The 21,200-nt window shown below is 37.8% G+C and overlaps 1 protein-coding gene across 4 annotated transcripts in view; it reads left to right on the forward strand.

The window, feature by feature from the left end:
- The window catches only part of GRM8 (glutamate metabotropic receptor 8), a 717,908-nt gene that overhangs the window by 241,887 nt on the left and 454,821 nt on the right, over nucleotides 1-21,200 (forward strand). The window lies entirely within an intron of this gene.

Here is a 21,200-nt window from a genome sequence, read left to right on the forward strand (position 1 = left end):
GTAGTCAATATAAATGTAAAGCTGGGTTAGAGAGCAGCCGTACTATGTATTTAGGCCAATTGCATCATCAGCTTAAAAAGCACTGGGAAGGCATTGCATGGCAAGGTGATACAGAAACTACGGCCACACAGAATTTAGGGTATGAATAAAGTCTTGCAATATTCTTTTAAGGTATTTTTTCCCCTGATGTATGAATACATATGGCACAAAACGTTTTTTGGAAATCTGTCTTCAGTATATCAGAAATGAAAATCTCCTTTAGGCATTGAACATCAAAATCCATTTTCATATTTAAAAGCTACCACCCCTCTTTAGAACAAAATAGATTTTTGTCTTTTTCTGAAGGAGAAATGCTCATAGGCTCCAGGCACAGAGTAGAGAGGAAGACAAGGAAATATAAATGCAAGTAGTTTAATAAATATGTTATTACACATCACAGCTCCATTCATCCTAAGTGAGATGAAAACATTTGGTAAAAATTGGAAGCACCATAAAGGATAGCAGCTTTGTTCCAAAAATTTTTTATTTATATAATTAAATCTCAAGTCCTGCCTTGCATATGACTTTTCATGTTAAAATGTTTATGTTCAAGTTAGTACAGTGACTTTTCTTTTTTTTACTTTATGAATAATGTATTTACTGAGTCTTTCTTTTCTGGGACAACATCACCGCTTTCACAAAGAATATGTGAGAGGCCAACTCTGCAGAATTTTATAAACCTTGTTGCAGGTTTGAGATTGTGCTGTTTTGTATTCCATGAATTTGTTATTGAGTTTCATAAAATCTGACATTCAAAGAAAATGTCTCTTAAATATTACCTCTGACTGAATAATATATTGACTTTTATTTAAAAAAAAATGCAATATATGAGAAAATGAAATAGTATCTAGGACAATAAGAAAAACTCAAGGACAGTAATAACTAATAATGAATCAGATGGTAATCTCTGAGCTCAGAATCCTTGCTAAATAATTATATTCCTCCTTGTCTTCTTTCTTTTTTGTGTCCTCCCCTTGCTGCCTCCTTCTCTTACTCCTCCTCCTCTTTTCCCTCTTTTCTTCCTTTAATGAAACCCTACATAACAAGTGACTTTAAATTTTATAACAACTAAAATAATAGCTTTTGAATAATGAGTGGAGAAATAAATCTTTTTGTCTCTCCCTCGGTCTGCCTCACCATGTCGGATGTATGAATGATTGATAAGCATTTGTTGAATGAAGTTTTGAGTTAGACTTTTCTTCTAAGGAGTTAAGTTTTATAGCTTTCAACCTTGTACTGTTCTGAACAAAAAGCTATGAAAATATGCATAACCCATGGATACAAAAAATAGTATGGTGAAAACCTGGGGTGGGGAGGAGGTGCAGGCTAGAAGGGGTCCTGAAGTGACAAGGGAGAACATGATGCAGAACTTACAAGTTTCTCATCTCTGCATAGCCATGTTATATAATACTTTCCAATTATGGGGGAGGAAAAGGGACATCTGTAAGGCAGGGGAGGGCAGGTGGGGGTGACCAGGCCAGCAGAGAAGGGAAGTTGGGGGCAAACAGACTGGCATGGGAGCAGTTAGGCATCAATCAGGCTGGCAGGGGAGTGGTTAGGGGGTGATCAGGCTGGCAGGCAGAAGTGGTTAGGGGCAATCAGGAAGGCAGGCAGATGAGCAGTTGGGAGCCAGCAGTCCTGGATTGTGAGAGGGATGCCCAACTGCCCATTTAGGGGAGTTTCAGATTGGAAAGGGTACAGGCTGGGCTGAGGGGAACCCTCCCCGCCCTGCATTCCCCTCACCCCCCCGCAGGAATTTCGTGCACCGGGCCTTTAGTACTTTCAATAATAAAAATTAAAAAAGTAAAATAATAAATGCATTTTTATTTTAAAAAAAAAAGCTATGAAAATGTTGTTGAATAAAAGTTTTGATGAACCCCACTTTGATAAATGAAGAGGAGTCATTTAGAATTAAAACAATTGTATATAAGTAAATACTAGGAAAGGGATTGGAATTAATTTGTTCACCCAAGTAGATGGTTTGCCTCTTATAGTTTTATACATATTTTTTTAATATATGGTTTTATATATATATTATTTACTTTATAACACCTAGCTATTTTTACTACTTTCATAATTTTTAGACACACCTGCTTACCCCCTGTGTGGTTATTACTCAGTATTTTCTTTAAATTAATTCACTTTGCAATTTAAATTTATTTAAACAGAAAACTTTCTGTTAGTACTGTGAATAGAAAAAACACACACAGTATCGTCTGTTGAAAACAGAAGGCAACCATAAAAATAAATATAATGTAATGAAAATGATGTTACTAAATTTTGGCCAGTTTCTGTTGCCTCAAGAAAGACTGAGCTTGAGATAAATTTTCTTAAAAGGAGATTTCATCAAATGTTGAAAGTGTTAAACATATAGACACTGAACTAAGCTTTTATATCTGGCCATGATTTCAGATTGAAAAGGAATCTAAAAAAGAATAACTTCTCTCTACACTGAGTCAAATGTAAAATTCAACAAGGAAAACATTCTATATTTCTCACAATTTCAAATTGGTGGAGCTTTAATTTTGAAATTTTAGTGCTCTACAATTTTTGTGATAAAGTAAAAGCATTCTCTTTATTTTTAATTTAATTAAAACCATTTGAGTAAACACACACAAAATTAAGAACATAATTAGAGTGAAGCTTTCATTTTTCTTTCATGAATAAATGAATTTTTATTCCCTGAATAAGTCATTGCTTTTACTATGAACATAGGTTTTCTATGGAAGTATTGCATGTTAAGCCATGGTATGCTTTCAGTACCATTAATGATTCATAAAGAATGTCATGCCAAAACCAGTTTGGCTCAGTGGATAGAGCATTGGTCTGCAGACTGAAGGGTCCCAAGTTCGATTCTGGTCAAGGGCATGTACATTGGTTGCAGGCACAACCCAAGTGGGGGGTGTGCAAGAGGCAGCTGGTTGATGTTTCTCTCTCATCGATGTTTCTGGCTATCTGTCCCTCTCCCTTCCTCTCTTTAAAAATTAATAAAATATATGAAATATAAAAATAAAGAATGTCATGCTAGGTATTGCCCAGGAAGTTATGACATGTCTGAGTAAAATTTTAGGAATGCTTTTGTGTCCTATGGAACTAAATCACAGAGATGAAGTATAAATGATTAAGATTCCAAATTAATGTCATCATAGATCATGAGTTAGAGAAGTGTTATTGTTAATTTCAAAATATTTTTAGTGACCACTTTGGACTGCTTACCTCAATGTTGTTATAGATCATTTTAAGTCATACCTGAAACACAATCCGATTTTCCCTTTTGATTGAAAGGATTGATTTCTTAACAGGTAAAGTAATAGTCTGTCAATTCAGTCTAATCCCTAGTGGTCAGCCACTTTAATCAGTCACATGACTGTGCAGAGATGGGAAACCTGTTAGTTCTGCATCATGTTCTCTCCTGTCACTTCAGGAAAAGCGCTGTGACTCTCAAACTCAGCCTGACAAATTTCAATGAGAAAAAAGATGAAAGATACGATTTAGAAATTTCAGAGATAGTTATGTAATGCTTTCCAATTAGAGTTTCATATATGATTTATTCCAGTGATGTAGGTAGAAGTATATTTGAAAGACGGAAAAGTCAAAGCAGTGAGTTTTTAGATATACTTCTTACTTATGCTACATACAATGCAACCTGCAATGATCTGGACAATACTTTTGTGACTGATGATTGATGCTTTGTAACAACTGGCCCTAGAATTTTTGAATATTGTTTTTATACTGCTAATTGATGCAAAAATAACAAATTCAAATTAAACAAAACAGAAATAGTATTATAAGACAAAATAAGGCTAAAGTAAAGGTTTTACTTTTAATAGTTCATCTGAACAAACACCAAGGGATTAAATTTCAACATAAAATGCAAAGTGTTTTAAGTCATTTATCTAGAAGACAGCACATACTTTTTACAAACACATTGCAGACAACTTGGAACTCAGGTCTTGAGGCATGCGGGAGAATTTTAACAGTACTGTCTTTAGAAGCAGAAATTTCTTTAAAATGTAGACATTTGGAATTTTGGCTTCTTTACCTTCTTCCTCATATCCTTATGGTAGGATGTTTTTAAGGTTTTTTAGAAGGAAACTTATTATTTGAATCAGTTAGATGCAAAGTGAACTAAAATGAGTTATAATTACAATTCTTCCTACCTATCATATTAATATTAAAAGGTTATATTCAACCCTACATGTATATTTGAACCTACGAGAGGAATTCCAGAAAGAAGCAACTTACACTTTGTATTATATAATCAAATATATCTTTAAAACCTCTGCCTAAGATAAAATCAGAGAGGACTGGCAGAGACTGTACCTCTTAGTTTAACTATCTTTGCTTCATTGTCTTTATTTTCAGATCAAATCCAATGAAACAATTAATCCTGACAAGCAGTGTGGGTGATCTTCAAACACTAGATGTCTATTCTAAATTTAAAAGAATCTGGTGAAGTGACTCCTTTAGGTATAAAAACATGTTTGATGGTGAAGTAGAATCCTGGCAGGGCTCTGAACTTCGTTAAATCTGCTGAAACTATTGGGAATTAGGGACTTTAACATTCGCCTTGTTAGAGTGGATTTTATATTGGGGCACCTTTAACATCTGAATCCTATAATCTTATTGGAGTTGCTTAAGTAATAGCTATGTGTATGGATTTATTTTCAGAAGACAATTGATAACATATTTTAACTCAGGGTCTCATTTGGAATTGTTATAAAAGCCATGGAAAAAGTTTTTCTTTATGATGATCATGAGAAAATTATCTTGGCCTCAAACTTTCTAAGAATACCCAAAAGAAAAAAAAATACCCAAAAGTTATTCTCCTTGATTAAGATGTTAATTCTTACCATATTACTCTAAGGTTGCCTGAAAGAATTCACAAATGATAAAACATTGCTGGAAGCCAAAAGATAATAGTAAAATTAATTTAAAAAGTTATTAATATAAAGTAAAGCAAAGTGATGGGGAGAACCAAGGATTCTTCCCTAAAGGATAAAATGTTTTCCCATGAGAGGATTAACATTTTTCAAGAAATAGAGCATAAAATGGTACTAGAAACTCTTACATTTTTTTACCACCGTATTGAGGTATAGCTTCTCCTGCAGTCATGAAGGGTCAAAGTATTCTCTATTTTTTTAAATGATGTGAGTGGTAATGAAATAAAAGTGGCTACCCATTTTCATAAGTGAAAACAATTGCTACACCCACCACACAAACCCACAATTTATATTAATTCATGTACAAATAGTCTGAGATCATTTGCTGGGAAATGATGATTCTGAAAAAGAAGGGATGAAGAGTTGGCAGCTCTCCATCTTTGCTAGAGAGAGGTGTTGGAATTGTTTATCTGTGAAATGAATGCTGTACAAGGATGGGATCAACCTACACCAAGAATCTCTGTGTCTACTCTGGTTGACAGACAGGGCTGGCTGAGTAAAATGAAGGCCCATTACTTAGGAAGAAGGAAAGAACTGACACTGGTGAGGCATCCCCAAACTGGAGCTCTTTAGGAGGCAAAAAACAAAGGCTATTGTATTAGTTAGAATAGTCCAGAGAAACAGAATAGGGTACCCATATCTGTCATCTTCTATCACCTACCTACCTACTTATCTATTATCTCTTTCTCTTATCTATCTATCTATCTATCTATCTATCATCTATCATATCTATGAATAATCTATCTATCATCTATATTATTTATCTAAAAGGTTTTATTATGAAGAATTGGTTCACAGAATGTATTATAAAGAGTTGGCTCACACAATTATTACGGAAGTTGATTAGTCCCAAGATTTATAGTCTGAAAGCCTGCAAAGCATTAGAGTTGATGGTATAAGTAAGTCTGGTTCTGAAGGCAAAAGACCAGTGTCCCAGTTCAAGATTGTCAGAGAGAGCTCAGTGTTTTGTTCTATTCAGGCCTTCAGTATGTTACCAGCAAATCCACCATACCTCAGTTTTTGTCTTCTTGAAGGAAATATTTCTTTTTAAAGCAAGGAATAGAAAACCTGTATGAAGAAATAATGACAGAAAAGTTGAAGGAAATATTTCAATCAAGAGACAAAGTACAGCATAGCAAGCAAGGATTTATTAACCACAGCAAAAACACACTCAGGACAGTGAAACAAAGAAGGGTGGAGCTTATAAAAGGCAATAGGAGAGCCCAGGCTGGCCTGGCTTGATTAAGTCAGAAAAAAGGGGGCCTTGGAGATGGGTTCAGGTGGTTAGCCTAGAATGAACTGCCACTGCCCATTGCTCCCCTGGTGGCAAGTCTTGTGGGGTCCATGAGAGGGAAGAAGGGGGCAGGGAATGACTCTGTGGGAGAGTGCACATTGGGTCCTTTGCCTTGAGAATATTTCTTCTTGCATTTGGAAATCTTAGGGGAAGTCTCAGGGGAGAATCTCAGTAGCATATTCATCAGCTTTCCAGTTGAACTCTTTCAAGGTTTTTTCAGCTGATTGGTCAGCACTAGGGCAGAGGTCATTCATCAATACCTGGTCCTGAGGCAGCCATGGAATCACTTGTCTGGTTTTGCTGCTTTTCTGGCCCAGGAGCTGAAATACAACTGAGGCCTAGATGTTATCTTTGGGTAGGAAAAGGTCAAGGGGGTCTAAGCCACATAACCAGCCAATGAAAAGTCAGAGGTCTAAACTGCGTGACCAAGAATATACTAGGGGAGGAAAAGCTACCCTTGGGGTGAGATTCTTGTCTTCCCAATATTGCCCCTTGTTTTCTACTCTAGTGCTTTCTGTACTGTTCCATTGTCATTGCTCTGCTCATGTCTGTCTAACTGCCTTTAACAAGGACATTGGATAAGGCCCACCCACATCAAGGAGGGCAATCTTCTATATTCAGTCTATCAATTCAAATGTTAATCTAATTCAGGAACACCTTCACAGTCATTCCCAGAATAATGTTTAACTAAGTATCTGGGCACCCTGTGACCCAGTCAAGTTGACACATAAAATTAACCACCACTGTTAAGCTTTAACATTTATTTAATACTGGCATAAAAATTGTTAGTGTCCATACGTTTTTGGAGCTCTAGGTCAAAGTAGGGAAAGGGGGAAAGAGCTGGGGGGTGGGGAAGGGTGTTGCTGAAATGATAGGACATAGAAGCAGATGCATTTTGGTCACTGTGGCATCTTCCATGATTGCAATATGCTTGCTCTCCTTGGAGGGGGTGCTCTCGAGGTAACAGAGGCCATGCTGCCAGGCAGCATGCCAAAGCTGAATGATGGTGGGCTAGGGTGAAGGGACATTAGAAAAATAGGAAAATGGTTCAAAAATTACCAGGGTGAGCATTGCAATTTCACCAAGTTTATGCTGTCCCCACATAGAAGACAGGGCAATTGTCATTTAACACTGCCCAGGCTAACAGTGAGCTGAATCAGCCAGGTTTTCCATCAGGTGACAGACAGTCATTCATTTATTTAGGAAATAAATTATAAGCACTTTCTTTGGGCTGGTATTAGTTTCAGAAGGAGGATACAGCAGTAAATACAGCAGAGTTACCACCTGAAGGGCTGCATTCTAATGGAGAGGACAGCCAATACACAGATAAAGAGGCAAATAAGTAGATGCATTTCAGACATTGCCAAGTGTTGTGAAGAAAAGAAAGCAGAATAAAGAAACAGTGACAAAAGGATGGGCGAGGAATGTTTTACATAGACTGATCAGACAAAGCCTCTTTGTAGCGGTGATATTGAAGAAGATATTCAAATACTGTAAAGAGGTCCATAGATGTGAAAATATTAGGCAGGAGGATTCCAGGAAAGTGCTTGTGTAAATGACCCACGAGAGATGTAATTCTGTGTGTTTTTGGAGGCAAGAAGGCAGAGGTGGTTGGAATGCAATCAGCAGGAAATGAAGTCCAAGTGGTAGATAAAGGCCAGAACATGTGGAACCCTGTGGACCTTGTAAGCAGTAAGTCCATCAATAATAAATGGATACATGTGATAGTTTTCATCAGGGAAATGATACAATTTAGTCCTCATTTTTTTCATCATCCTGTATGTAGTTATTGAACACCTGTTACACATATCTCAGTATGGGGCATGCAGATTTAGTGTAAGACATTGCCTCCATCTCAGTGAGCTTGTACTTTTAGCATTTTTTTTATTCTTATTTTCTTAATGAATTTATTGGGGCGACATTGGTTAATACAATTGTATAGGATTCAGGTGTATAATTCTATGATGCATCATCTATATATTGTATGGTATGTTTACTACCCCCAGTCAAGTCTCCTCCCATCACCATTTATCCCCCTTTTACCCTATTCTTTCTCCCTTCACCCTACTTTACCTCTGGTAATTACCATACTGCTCTCTGTGGCACTATTTTGTTTTTTAGTTTATCTTGTTCATTAGATTCCACATACAAATAAGCCTCACACCTATCAGGATGGCTGTCACCAGTAAATCAACCAAGCATTGTTGGTAAGGTTGTGAAGAAAAGGGAACACTCAGACATTGTTGGTAGGAATAGAGATTGGTGTAGTCACTGTGGAAAACAGTATGGAGTTTTCTCAAAAACGGAACTGCCTTTTGGCCCAGCAACCCCACTCCTTTAAATATATCCTAAGAATCCCGAAACACCAATCAGAACGAATATATGCACCCGATGTTCATTGCAGCAATGTTAGCCGAGATTTGGAAGCAAGGCCTAATGTAGATGGTGGATAAAGAAGCTGGGTACATTCACACAATGAAATACTACTCTGCCACAGAAAAGAAGAAAATCTTACCTTCTGAGTCATCATGGATGGACCTAGAGAGTGTTATGCTAAGTGAAATAAGTCAGTCAGAGAAAGACCAATGCCATAATCCATGTTTTAAAAGTTCAATTTGAGCCCTGAACAGTTTGGCTCAGTGGATAGAGCGTCAGCCTGCTGACTGAAGGGTCCCAGGTTTGATTCTGGTCAAGGGCATGCACCAGTAGGAGGTGTGCAGGAGGCAGCTGATCAATGTTTCTCTCTCATTGGTATTTCTGTCTCTCTACCCCTCTCTCTTCCTCTCTGTAAAAAAAAATCAATAAAATATATATTTTTAAAAAGTTCAGTTTGAGCCCTGGCCAGTATGGCTCTGTTGGATGTCATTCCGTGCATGAAAAGGTTGCCAGTTTTATTCCTGGTCAGGGTACATGCCAGGGTTTCTGGCTTGATGCACAGTAGGGAACACAAAGAAGGCAGCCGATTGATGTTCTGTTGTCACATAGATGTTTCTCTCTCTCTCTTCCAGCCCCTCCTCTCTTTCTAAAATTAAATTGCGAAAGTCTTGTTTTAAAAAGTTCAGTTTGATGATTTAATGGAAAAGAGATTACAGGGAAGCCAAAATAGAAGCAGGGTCTACCTACTAGGCTGGTGCAGCAGTCTAGATGAGAGCTAACATAGTTTGGACTAAAGTGATAGCTTTGGAAATAATGATAAATGTTGGATTTGTGATATTATGAATTTTCTCTGATTTGAGGAAAAGGGATACTTAAATTATTTTATTGTTAAAATTATAAATAATCAAAAGTTGCACTTTGGTGAATGGTCTGGAAATGGGGTGACTGGGGAAGGTTCAAGTTTGTTAAAGATTGAAATAAAGAAGTGTGTGTGTGTGTGTGTGTGTGTGTGTGTGTGTGTAAGAGGTATATTCTATTAGACATTCCAAGGGAAATTTTAAATAGACAGTAGTAAGATATCAAGAGTAGTAAGCTCAGGACTCTGGAGGGAGCTTGGAAATAGAATACAAAGATTAGCACGTGCAATATAGAGACTATCTAATATGCATGTAGTTTGGGAATAATTAGTGTATTGGTAATTATACAATACCATGGAACTAGATGAGATTATGGAGGAAGAAGTAAACATAAAGGAGATAAGACAGCCAAGGAGAATGCTAACATTAAGAGGAAGAAGAGCCAGCAATGGAATCTGAGCAAACATACCAAAGAGTTAAGAGGAAAACCAGTAAAGCATTCTTCACTGGGAGCCAAGGGAAGTGAGTATTGATGAACAAAGCTGTTATCCATGAAGTTAACGTTTTTCAGAGGTTGAGTAATTTGGAGACAGCTGTGGCAAGTTGGAGGTTGTTAATGATCTTGAATTGAGTTGCTCCATGGGACTGGTGGAGATAGAGCCTGATTGGAGTCGATTGAGGAGTGAATGTGAGCAAATGGAAACACTTTCCCAAAGGAGTAACAGAGAAATGGGCAGAAGCTGAAGAGGAAATAGAATCAAGGAAGTTTGACTTGCTTGTTTGCTTTTCAAGGTGAGCCACTTTTTATAGCATGTCTACATGCTACTGGGAATGATCCAGTTGAGAGGGAAAAACTGAAGAGGGAACAGAAAAGAAGGGAAACATTCCAGTAGTAAAATTCTAAATAGTTGGGAAGAGACAGAGACCAGTGTACTGTGGTGGTTTGATTTACATGGGCAAGGAGAGGTCACCCACTTCATCAGAGGAAACATAGTCAATGGGTCAGATGCAACTAGATTAGATTTGTTGCTTAGAAGATTTGTTGAGGACTTTTTTCCTAATGGCTTTTAGTTTTTCAATGATAAAAGAAGTCATCCCAGAGTGAGAGGTAGAGGAAAGAAGGAGTTCTGAGGGTTTGAGGTGAGAGGAAAATATGTATTTTTGGAAGAGTGAGAAAATGAATCTATTATGGGAACCTAGAAGGATACTGGACGGTGATGTCTTCTTGAGATTGGTTGTCATTAATTTATATTAAGAAAATAAAAACATTCTTAAATTTCTTTCTTAAAATTTATACAGGATTAAGTAACTCAAGTGAATGTTTTTCTCCAGCTACTTTCAGATGCTGTGGTGCAAGTGGAGAGTAAATATAAAGTTGGATTTTAACAGAGTTTAGGGTTTGGAGGTGAGCACAGTGGGGAAAAAAAGAGAACATGGAATATCTGAGTTATTAAGAATAATGCCTGGCATAGTGGTGAAGAGGTTTACAGTGAGCTGGTTGCTAAAAACCTAAAAGAAATGCAAGTGAGTGATTAGGAAGATAGCAGATAATTGTAAGATATTCATTGCAAATAGAATTGTGCTTGGCAAAGTCACTTAGAACTGCATTGTAGTGGATATTATGTCTGGTCAAGATAGTTCACAGGCAGCCTTAGGGGATTTGAAACAGTAGCATCATCAGAATCATCAATTAACTTACAATTTTATTCTCTATTTGTAGTACTTCCACCATGTAAGGCCACACGTTGTCTGGGACCGAGAAAGCACAGCCTAAGTCTTCAGGGAATTGACATTCTACTAGAGATCTGGTAGAAAAAGATAATTAGACGTAGAAAATGATCCAGCATTGTTTGTTGAGTAGAGTCTGTTTAAGTGGCAAAGCAACAGGCATACTAAGTTGTTTCTTTGCTCTTACAGAGCAGAATGTAAATATTTATGGAATATACCTCTTTTCATCAGTAACACAGTTGGGTCTCTACAAACATGGAGCTCTCTTTTAAATACTCCAAGTTAGAGACAAATATCAGGCAAAATCACTGGCAGTAAAAATCTAATATATTATACATAAGCTAGATATTCCCAAGAATTCACATGTACAATTTGTGATAAACACAGAATTAATTATTTCTCTCTTTTTTCTCCTTCTTCTTCTCTTCCTCTTCATTTTCCTTCCTTTCTAAATAACTAGGAAAATGGTAAATAGTATCCTGGCAAATAATTATTCCCCTTCTTTCCCTTTTCACCCCTCCTTTCCTTTTTTATATTAATACACATTCATGGTAAATATACAATATAAATATCAAATTCTATTTTCTAAAAATAATGATAAATTTGATTATCATTCTAGAAATCTCTCTATGCTCATATGTGTAGGTAGAGTAGACAGCAATAATTGAGAACTATGTTGTTTTTCTTCATCTTTGAAGTTGGGGAAATACTTAAAGCTTTTTTTTTTTTCTTCTTCCAGATTTTCATTGTTTATCAATTTTTCATGGAATTGCATGTGCTCTTTCAATCCACAGATCTATTTTTCCCCTTAATATTAGAGAAGCTTGGCTGTGCTATTTCTTTGAATATATTATTCTGTTGCATTTACTGTGTTCCCTACCTTTTTTGCCTCCTATATATGTCACTCTGTTTATGATTGTTTTAATTTCTGTGTTTTTTCTTCACATTCACTGTGATTTTCTCAAATGTTTCCTAGTAAGTAATTTGTCAACCTGGTCTATTCACTTCTTTAATATTACTAATTTATTGGTGTTCTCTCAACCCTCACTTTGTTTCCTTACTTCTGCAATCTCTCTTTGGTCTCATTTTGTTTATTCATTATCTGGTTCTTAAAACTTGTTTAATAAAATTCATATTTGTATAATTTATTTTATAGAATAAAGCACTCACAGTGATTTTTCTTAAAAATCTTTTCTAAAAGTTAAGAGCCAGTAATAAAAAGAGCCACTATTTACTGATCATAATTGCAGCTGTTGATTGTATTCACTTAGTTTGAATACTTTTTTTTAATAATGCATCCTATATAATAAAAGGGTAATATGCAAATTGACTGAATGGCAGAATAACCAAACTACCAAGCAAAGCATAATATGCTAATTATATGGTAAGGCTGCTCAACCAATCACTATGATTTGCACTGACCACCAGGTGGCAGACAGTCAACTGGTTGACCAGTTGCTATGAGATGCACTGACCACCAGGGGGTAGATGCTCTGATTGGTAGGTTAGCTTGCTTCTGGGGTCCAGCTGATTGGGACTGAGTGAGATGGGCTGGACATGCCCTGGAGACCTCCCATGGTCCATCCTGGCCTGATCATGCACTAGTGGGGTCCCTCAGCTTGGCCTGCACCCTCTTTCAATCGCAAACCCCTCAGGGGATGTTGAAGAGCTTGTTCCTCCCAAGTGGGTGGCTGATCTTGCAGGCCATTCCCCTTGAGAGGGCGCCAGACACAGGGCTCATGGCTGGCAAGTGCTGCTGTAGCGGCACAAACCTCTCCCAATCGATTGTGGCAGGCACAGTGGGGCTGGAATGAGCAGGAGCAGCAGGTAGGAGCTACAGGTGGCATTGGACTGCAGGTTTTGACCGGATTCCTACAGGCAACCCAGAGGGCCCCTACTCATGCATGAATTCGTGCACTAGGCCTCTAGTATGGTTATAAAGTTATTAAAAGGATTTAATGATAATGGAGGCCACACTCCGCAAAATAAACTATTTAATCTGAACTAATTTTAGGCATATATTAAAAATATAAAATAAATTACATACCGGTATAACTGTTCGGGCAGATTATCAAGAAGATGTGACCACTGGTGTGACCCTTTGCTAGTCCAGGGCACTTGGGGGCTCCCAATTCCCTCCCCTGTGTAGACTGTGTGCTCTGCTTGCTTCCTTATGTTAGAGGCTACCCAGGGACACAGCCTTGAGCTAATAATGTGATGAGACTATCTGGACTGGGTACATGATTAAACCAGTTAAGGACCCCTGTGTGTAACTAAACCCAATTAAGTCCTCTATATAAACTTTTAAGATTCTGGTGAGCAGGTGCAGAAAACTACTCATCTTGCAGCTGCCTTAGACATGAGTAAGTTTCTGTGCTTATTAAACCTGCCACCTACCCACTGGAGTGGTCTGCTATTTCTTCCACCACTCCCAGCCCTCTGTACATGGGGGATAGTTTCAGATAACACCTGGGAAGCTCCTGGGAGTTTTTCAACTGACAAAAGCTACATGTCCTGTGGTTAATGTTCAACTTCGCTCATTAAATTGTTGGCGACGCCCTTAACAACAAGAGGCTAAGAAGGCATCTCACTGGCTGGTTTACGGGTGATCCTTTCTCTGTTATTGACCCAGTTTCCCTCCATTTATTGATCTTTGGCATTTCATGCTGGCTTTTGTTGAGCTAGTCGTTTTTAACACCAAAAAAACACAGATATATTTGTTTAGACTTTGACATATTCTCCATCAACTCAATTTCGGTAGTTTAGTAATTGATCTATTTCACACTGTACAGTTATACACAATGTGGATCACTCCCAAGGGTTGCAGTCCTCTTTTAATGCACAAGTTGCAAAATTTCTTGGCACAAATTGTCTTCCCTTTCTTCCACTGTTATGGAAGAGGTTTTATAGATTTTCTCATGTGGGTGGGAAGGGATTAATTTCCCATCTGGATGCCACCTGTAAGGAGCTCACACCTTTTCTCAGAAGAAATTTAATCTATGACAGCAAGCTATTTCACTTATTCCCTCTCTCCCTTTTATTAAAGCAATCTGTGCCACCATTCTCTAGGAGTTGAATGTAAAGATTTTTTTTATGGGTGGTTGTTCGAGGATGTTGCTGTTTATAAAATCAATGCCACTGGTATTTAAAATTTGTTTGACAGAAGCAAGGTCAACAACGAGTTATATATTGCCCCATGCAGAAATAATCGTGCTATATTTTCTTGAGGGACAGTTTGAGGAAAGTATATAGTGACAAAATTGACTTTGATTATGTATTTGATTTTTATCTAGCCTGTCTATCAACTCACTCCAACGTCATTGGAAGACTAAAAAGTACATGCTGCTTGGAAGTGTGTCTCTAAGTCTCTCTGACCGTGCCATGAAACAGTGAACCCATCAGAGCAGGATTTCCTATACTGTGTGTGAAGTTTCTATGCACAGGAATCACCAGGGAGCTACTAAAATGTAGGTTCTTGAACCCTAATTCCAGGCCCATTATGGACCTCTGAGGATTTGGATTAAGAATATGAAGTATTTGGGAACTATAATATTAGTATCGATATTAGTATTAGAAGTTGCCTGAATTTTGAGAAATTTAGAAAAGCTGCAGAATAAACTCTTATCTGCTCAAAGAAAAGTAAGCAATTCACTACTTTAGCTATGCTTTCAGTGTTTTAGAATTATTTCTGGTGGAAAACTAGGGTTTTTGAAAACGTTCTAAGAAGGGACTATCTCAGAGATGGGAGATTGAGAAAGATAGGGCTGTCCTGGTTAGAAAGGCAATGGAAATGAAAAAAATGCTCAAATAACTTATCACTCTGATGAAATAGTTGATTTAAAATATATAACTTCTGGAGAGCTAGCCATGGCAAAGGGTTCCTGAGTCCTGTCTCAAGTATCCACTGCCAAGGGCAGCTACCTTGATCTCAGAAGTACCTGCTCTTGGTCTTTCTTCTGGCTCTCGAGCTGTTTACCCTGGATATGTACCTTAATGGTTCAAAAGAATGTGGACGCTACCCAGGAGGGCATGAGGGAGAGATGGCCCCTGGGCTGCCAGTGACTCTGAATTCTGTTTATCCTCAAGCTATTTTCTTGGTTCTATGAGTAAGTCTACCATGGATATTCTTGTAGGCATATGTTTTAATTACTCATGAGATTGTTGGGTCATGGCACTTATGTGTTTAACAATCTAAGAATCTGCCAAGCTGTTTTACAAAATAGTGGCACCATTTTACTTTTGACCAGCATTATAGAAAATTTCTACTTCCTCCGTTTTATTTATTTTATTTTTAGCCATCCTAATGGATTTGTAATGGTATCTTAATGTGGTTTAAATTTGCATTTTCCTGTTGACTAATGTAGTTAAGAATTTTTTGATGTACTTAGTGGCCATTTGTATATTTTCTTTTATAGAGCATCTGTTCAAATCATTTGACAAAATTTTAAATGGGATTTTGTTGTATTAAGTTCTAGGTTATTATGTTCTAGATGCAAGTTCTTGACACATACCAATTCATATGTGTCATAAATACACATACATTTTCATATATACACACATATATATGCATACATGTGTGAATATATACCTGTATATGTAATACATGCATATATATATAAACCTTTTTAATCCAGGTTCTCCAAGTTTGTGGCTAATCTTTTTATTTTCTTAATAGAAATTATGTAGATTACATTTTAACTTTGTTGAAGTTCAATTGATCAATTTTGGGCCTTTGCAGAGTAGTTTTTAAAAAGAAATATATTTTATTGATTTTACACAGAGAGGAATTAAGAAGGACAGAGAGTTAGAAATGTTGATGAGAGAGAAACATCGACCAGCTGCCTCTTTCACACCCCCCACAGGGGATGTGCCCGAAACCAAGGTACATGCCCTTGACCGGAATCGAACCCGGGACCTTTCAGTCCGCAGGCCGACGCTCTATCCACTGAGCCAAACCGGTCCCGGCTGCAGAGTATTTTTTTTTAGGAGACTTATTGATACAGTTTTTACATTTAAGTCTATGATTCATTTTGAGTTAATCTTATGTATGATGTGAAGAAAGGTCAAATTTTATTTATTCATGTGTGTATGCAGATGTTCTACAACATTCATTGAAAAGACTCCTCTCTCTGTGGAATGACCTTGGCACTTTGTAAAAAATTAATTGATCAAATATGAACCTGATTTGGCTATTATTCTTTCCCACTGATCTATATATATACACTTATGCCAATACTAAAATATCTTGATTATTGTAGCATTATTGTGAGTCTTCAGCTCAGGTATGTAAGTCTTCCAACTTAGTTCTTTTCAAAATAATTTCGGCTATTCTAGGTCCTTTATATTTTCATGTAATTTTACAATCAACATCTAGATTTTTATGAAAAATCTTCTTAGGATTATTTATAAGTAAAATTTTTCATTGTGGTAAAATATATACAGTATAAAGTTTGCCATTTTAATTATATGTAAGTATACAGCTCAGTGGCATTAATTACATTCACAGTATTGTACAACCATTACCACTATTTCCAAAATTTTCATCAATCTAACAGAAATTCTGTACCCATTAAGTAGTAACATTCTATACTTCCTAGCCCCAAATAATCTAATCTTTCTGTCTCTATGAATTTCATATAAATGAAATATATTATTTATCCTTTCATGCCTGGATTATTTCACTTTGCATACTTTATTCAAGATTAATTTATCCCATTGCATGCATCAGAATTTCATTCTTTTTTATGACTCAATTAGAGGCCCAGCGCCCAACATACATGCATTGTGGGGGTAGGAGGGTGTCCCTCAGCCCAGCCTGAACCCTCTCTCAATCCAGGACCCCTCGGGGGGAGGGGGTCTAAGTTGGCAGTCGGACATCCCCCAGAGGTGTCCTTAGCACTGCTGCAGAGGCAGGAGCTGCTCCCGCCACTGCTGCTGTGCTTGCCAGCTGTGAGCCCGGCTTCTGCCTGAGTGGTGCTTCCCCTGTGGGAGCGCACTGATAACTAGGGGCAGCTCCTGCATTGAGCTTCTGCCGCCTGGTAGTCAGTGTGTATTACAGTAAACTGTCGTTCAGTCACTTGGTCAATTTGCATATTAGGATTTTATTATATAGGACAGTATTCCATGATATACATATACCACATTTTGTTTATCCATTCAATCTCTTGATGCACATTTGGATGGTTTCTATCTTTTGGCAATTGTTAATAATGCTGCAGTAAATATTGGCATACAAATATCTGTGTGAGTTCCTATTTTCAATTTTTTTGGTATGTGTCTAGGAGTGGAATTGCTGGGACATATGGGCCTGCTGGGATGTGTTTGTGATTGTGCAGACTTTACACACATTTGGAATGAATTGATATCTTAATATTGTGTTCTGATCCATGAACATGGTAAATCTTTATCTCAGCTTGGATTTCCATAACAAAATGCCACAGACTGGGTGACTTAAAATAATTTTCTCATAGTTCTAGATGCTGGGAAGTTCAAGATCAAGGTGCCAGCAAAGTAGATTTCATGTGAGACTTCTTATCTCTTGATTCTATATTGGCTGTTTTTGAGTTAATCATTTTTATATTTCATAATATACTAGAGACCCGGTGCATGAAATTGGTGCACAGTGGTGTGTGTCTCTCAGCCCAGCCTGCACACTCTTCAATCTGGGACCCCTCAAGGGATGGCTGATTGCCCACTTAGGCCCAATCCTACTGGGCAGTAGGATATCCCTCTCACAATCCAGGACTGCTGGCTCCCAACTGCTCTCTTGCCTGCATTCCTGATTGCCCCTAATTACTTCTGCCTGCCAGCCTGATCACCCCTTAACCACTTAGGGTCATCTAAGACCATTAGAAAACACAGGTATTTACATTATGATTCATAAGAGTAGCAAAATTACAGTTATGAAGTAGCAACGAAAATAATTTTATGGTTGGGGGTCACCACACATGAGGAAGTGTATTAAAGGGTCACAGCATTAGAAAGGTTGAGAACCACTATTCTAAATGTATTACCTGTGCACACATTTTGTTAAATTTATTTCTTAGTAGTTTGTTTTTCGGATGCTATTGTAAATGTATTTTTTATTTAATTTCCAATTGTAGATAAAAATACAATGGATTTCTGCCTATGGATCTTGTATCTCTTAACCTTGCTTAATTAACTTATTAGTTCTAGTGCCTTTTTAAAAATAAATTCTTAAGATTTTCTACATACTCATCAAGGTGTCTGTGAAGAAAGGTGGTTTTGCTTCCTCCTTTTTCTATCTATATGTCCTCCATTTCCTTTCCCCTGTTATTTTATAGTACTAGCTGGGACTTCCTGTATGATGTTCAAAGGAAGTGATATGAATAGACAAACTTGCCTTGTCTCAGTCTTATGGAGAAAACATGCAATCTTTCACTCTAATGTATGATATTAGCTATGGGACATCTTATTTATATTTTTATATTTGTAACTGATATCAGTTTATTGGCTACATAGGCCTTTTCCTTACCCAGACTTGGTAGTCAGTGATTATCACAGCTTCAGGCCCTTTCCATCTATTTTTTTAAATTTATTTTTTATTTATTGTCTGAAGTTTTACATATGTCTCCTTTTTCCATGATTGAACCCCCCCCCCCCCTCCCTAGCCATTCCAACCCTGGGCAAGCTCCCACTGCCCCAGTGTCTGTGTCCATTGGTTATGCTAATATGCATGTGTACAAGTCCTTTGGTTGCTCTCAACCTGCCCCCCCAACCCCCGAACTCCCCTGCCATTTGTCTCTGGATCTACTCTGAGTGGCCAGATTATTAGTATCTCTGAACACATAATAATCTGGCCACTTAGTGTAGACTGACCACATAGTTGGGATTTTAAAATAAGATTTTTCCATGTATAATAACTGCATTGTGGGTAGTTAGAAAGAAGCAGAGGACTTACTAACCAGAGGCTGGGGGCCACTATCTCCTGGTCCCTTGGCATATCAAGATTTGCAAGCTTTCCCTTTTTATATAAGTACACTGAGTGGCCAGATTATTATGTGTTCAGAGATTATAATAATCTGGCCACTGAGTATATTTTTGTTCATCAAATTATGCCGATCATGATATCCCACATATGAGTGAGATCATGTGATACTTATCTTTCTCTGACTGGCTTATTTCGCTAAGCATAATGCTCTCTAGTTCTATCCATGCTGTTGCAAATGGTAAAAATTCCTTCTTTTTTACAGCGGTGTAGTATTCCACTGTGTAGGTGTACCATAGTTTTTTAATTCATGCATCTGCTGATGGGCACTTAGATTGTTTTCAAATCTTAGCTATTGTAAAGTATGTTGCTATGAACATAGGGGTGCATATATCCTTTCTGATAAGTGTTTTTGGTTTGTTGGTATATAGTCCTAGAAATGGGATTACTGGGTCAAATGGGAGTTCCATGTTTAACTTTTTGAGGAAACGCCATACTGTCTTCCACAGTGGCTGCACCAGTCTGTATTTCCACTAGCAGTGCAAGAGAGTTCCTTTTACTCCACATTTTGCCAGTACTTGTCACTTGTTGATTTGTTGATGATAGCCATTCTGACAGGTGTGACATGGTATGTCATTGTTTTGATTGCATCTCTTGAATGATTAGTGACTTTGAACATGTTTTCTTTCATATGTCTCACTCCCTTGTGTATTTCCTCTTTCAAAAAGTGTATATTTAAGTCAACTGCCCATTTTCTCATTGGATTGTTTATCTTCCTTTTGTTGAGTTCTATGAGTTCTCTGTAAATTTTGAAGATTAACCCTTATCTGAAATAGCATTGGCAAATATGTTCTCCCATGTAGTGGCTTTTTTGTTGTTTTGTTGTTAGTTTCTTAGGAGGCAAGAGCATACAATGGAGTCAAGACAGTCTCTTCAGTAAATGATGCTGGGAAATTTGGCCAGATACATGCAAAAAAAAAGAAAAAAGAAACTAGATCACCAACTTACACCGTACACAAAAATAAACTAAAAATGGCTAAAAAACTTAAATGTAAGATGAGAAACCATAAAAACCCTACAAGACTCCATAGGCAGAAAAATAGCAGACATATGTCCTAGCAATATCTTTACCGACACAGCTCCTAGGGCAATGGAGACTAAGGGGAAAATAAACAAATGGAACTTCATCAAAATAAAAAGGTTCTGCACAGCAAAAGAATCCATCTGTTTTCATTAGACAAGCTCTGTCTTTAATTTATTATGTATATCAAGCTGTTGCATAATATTTTATTTTCCAAATTCCATGGATAAAAATAATTTAAAAATTACTGATATAACAATATGCTATTGACTTTTATTGGAGCTCAAAGCAGCCATTGAACCTCATTGATTAAAATGTTTTGTATTCAATTGTCCTTGATGAAAGGTTCTTAAGATAAACTCCTACAGGAGTTTAGTACCAGGATCACACGTAGAATCCTATATAATAAAGAAGTAATATGCAAATTGACTGTCATGCCTCGCACAAGATGGCTGCTCCTATGTGGTCACAAGATGGCTAACACAAGATGACCAGCAGGGGAGGGCAGTTGTGGGTGATCAGTCAGGCAGGGGAAGGCAATTAGAGGTGACCAGGCCAGCAGGGGAGGGCAGTTGTGGGCAATAAGGCCAGGAGGGGAGGGCAATTAGGGGAAGCCTGGCTGGCAGGGAGGGAGGGCAGTTGGGGGGGACCAGGCCTGCAGGGGAAGAAGGGCAGCTGGTGGGGGGTAGACCTGCAGGGGAGGGCAGTTGGGGGCAATTGGGGCAGTTGGGTGCAACTGGGCCTGCAGGAGAGAGAGGACAGTTGGGGGGAACCAGGCCTGCAGGGAAGGGCAGTTAGGGGCAAGCAGGCCAGCAGGGGAGGGCAGTTGGGGGCAACCAGGCTGGTAGTGTAGTGCAGTTGGGAGTGACCAGGCTGTTAGTGGAGGGCAGTTGGGGGTGAATGGATTGGCAGGGGAGGGCAGTTGGGGGGCGAT

Source organism: Pipistrellus hanaki (genome assembly GCF_964339955.1).
Source record: "Pipistrellus hanaki genome assembly, chromosome: 10".
NCBI classification, from domain to species: Eukaryota; Metazoa; Chordata; class Mammalia; order Chiroptera; family Vespertilionidae; genus Pipistrellus; species Pipistrellus hanaki.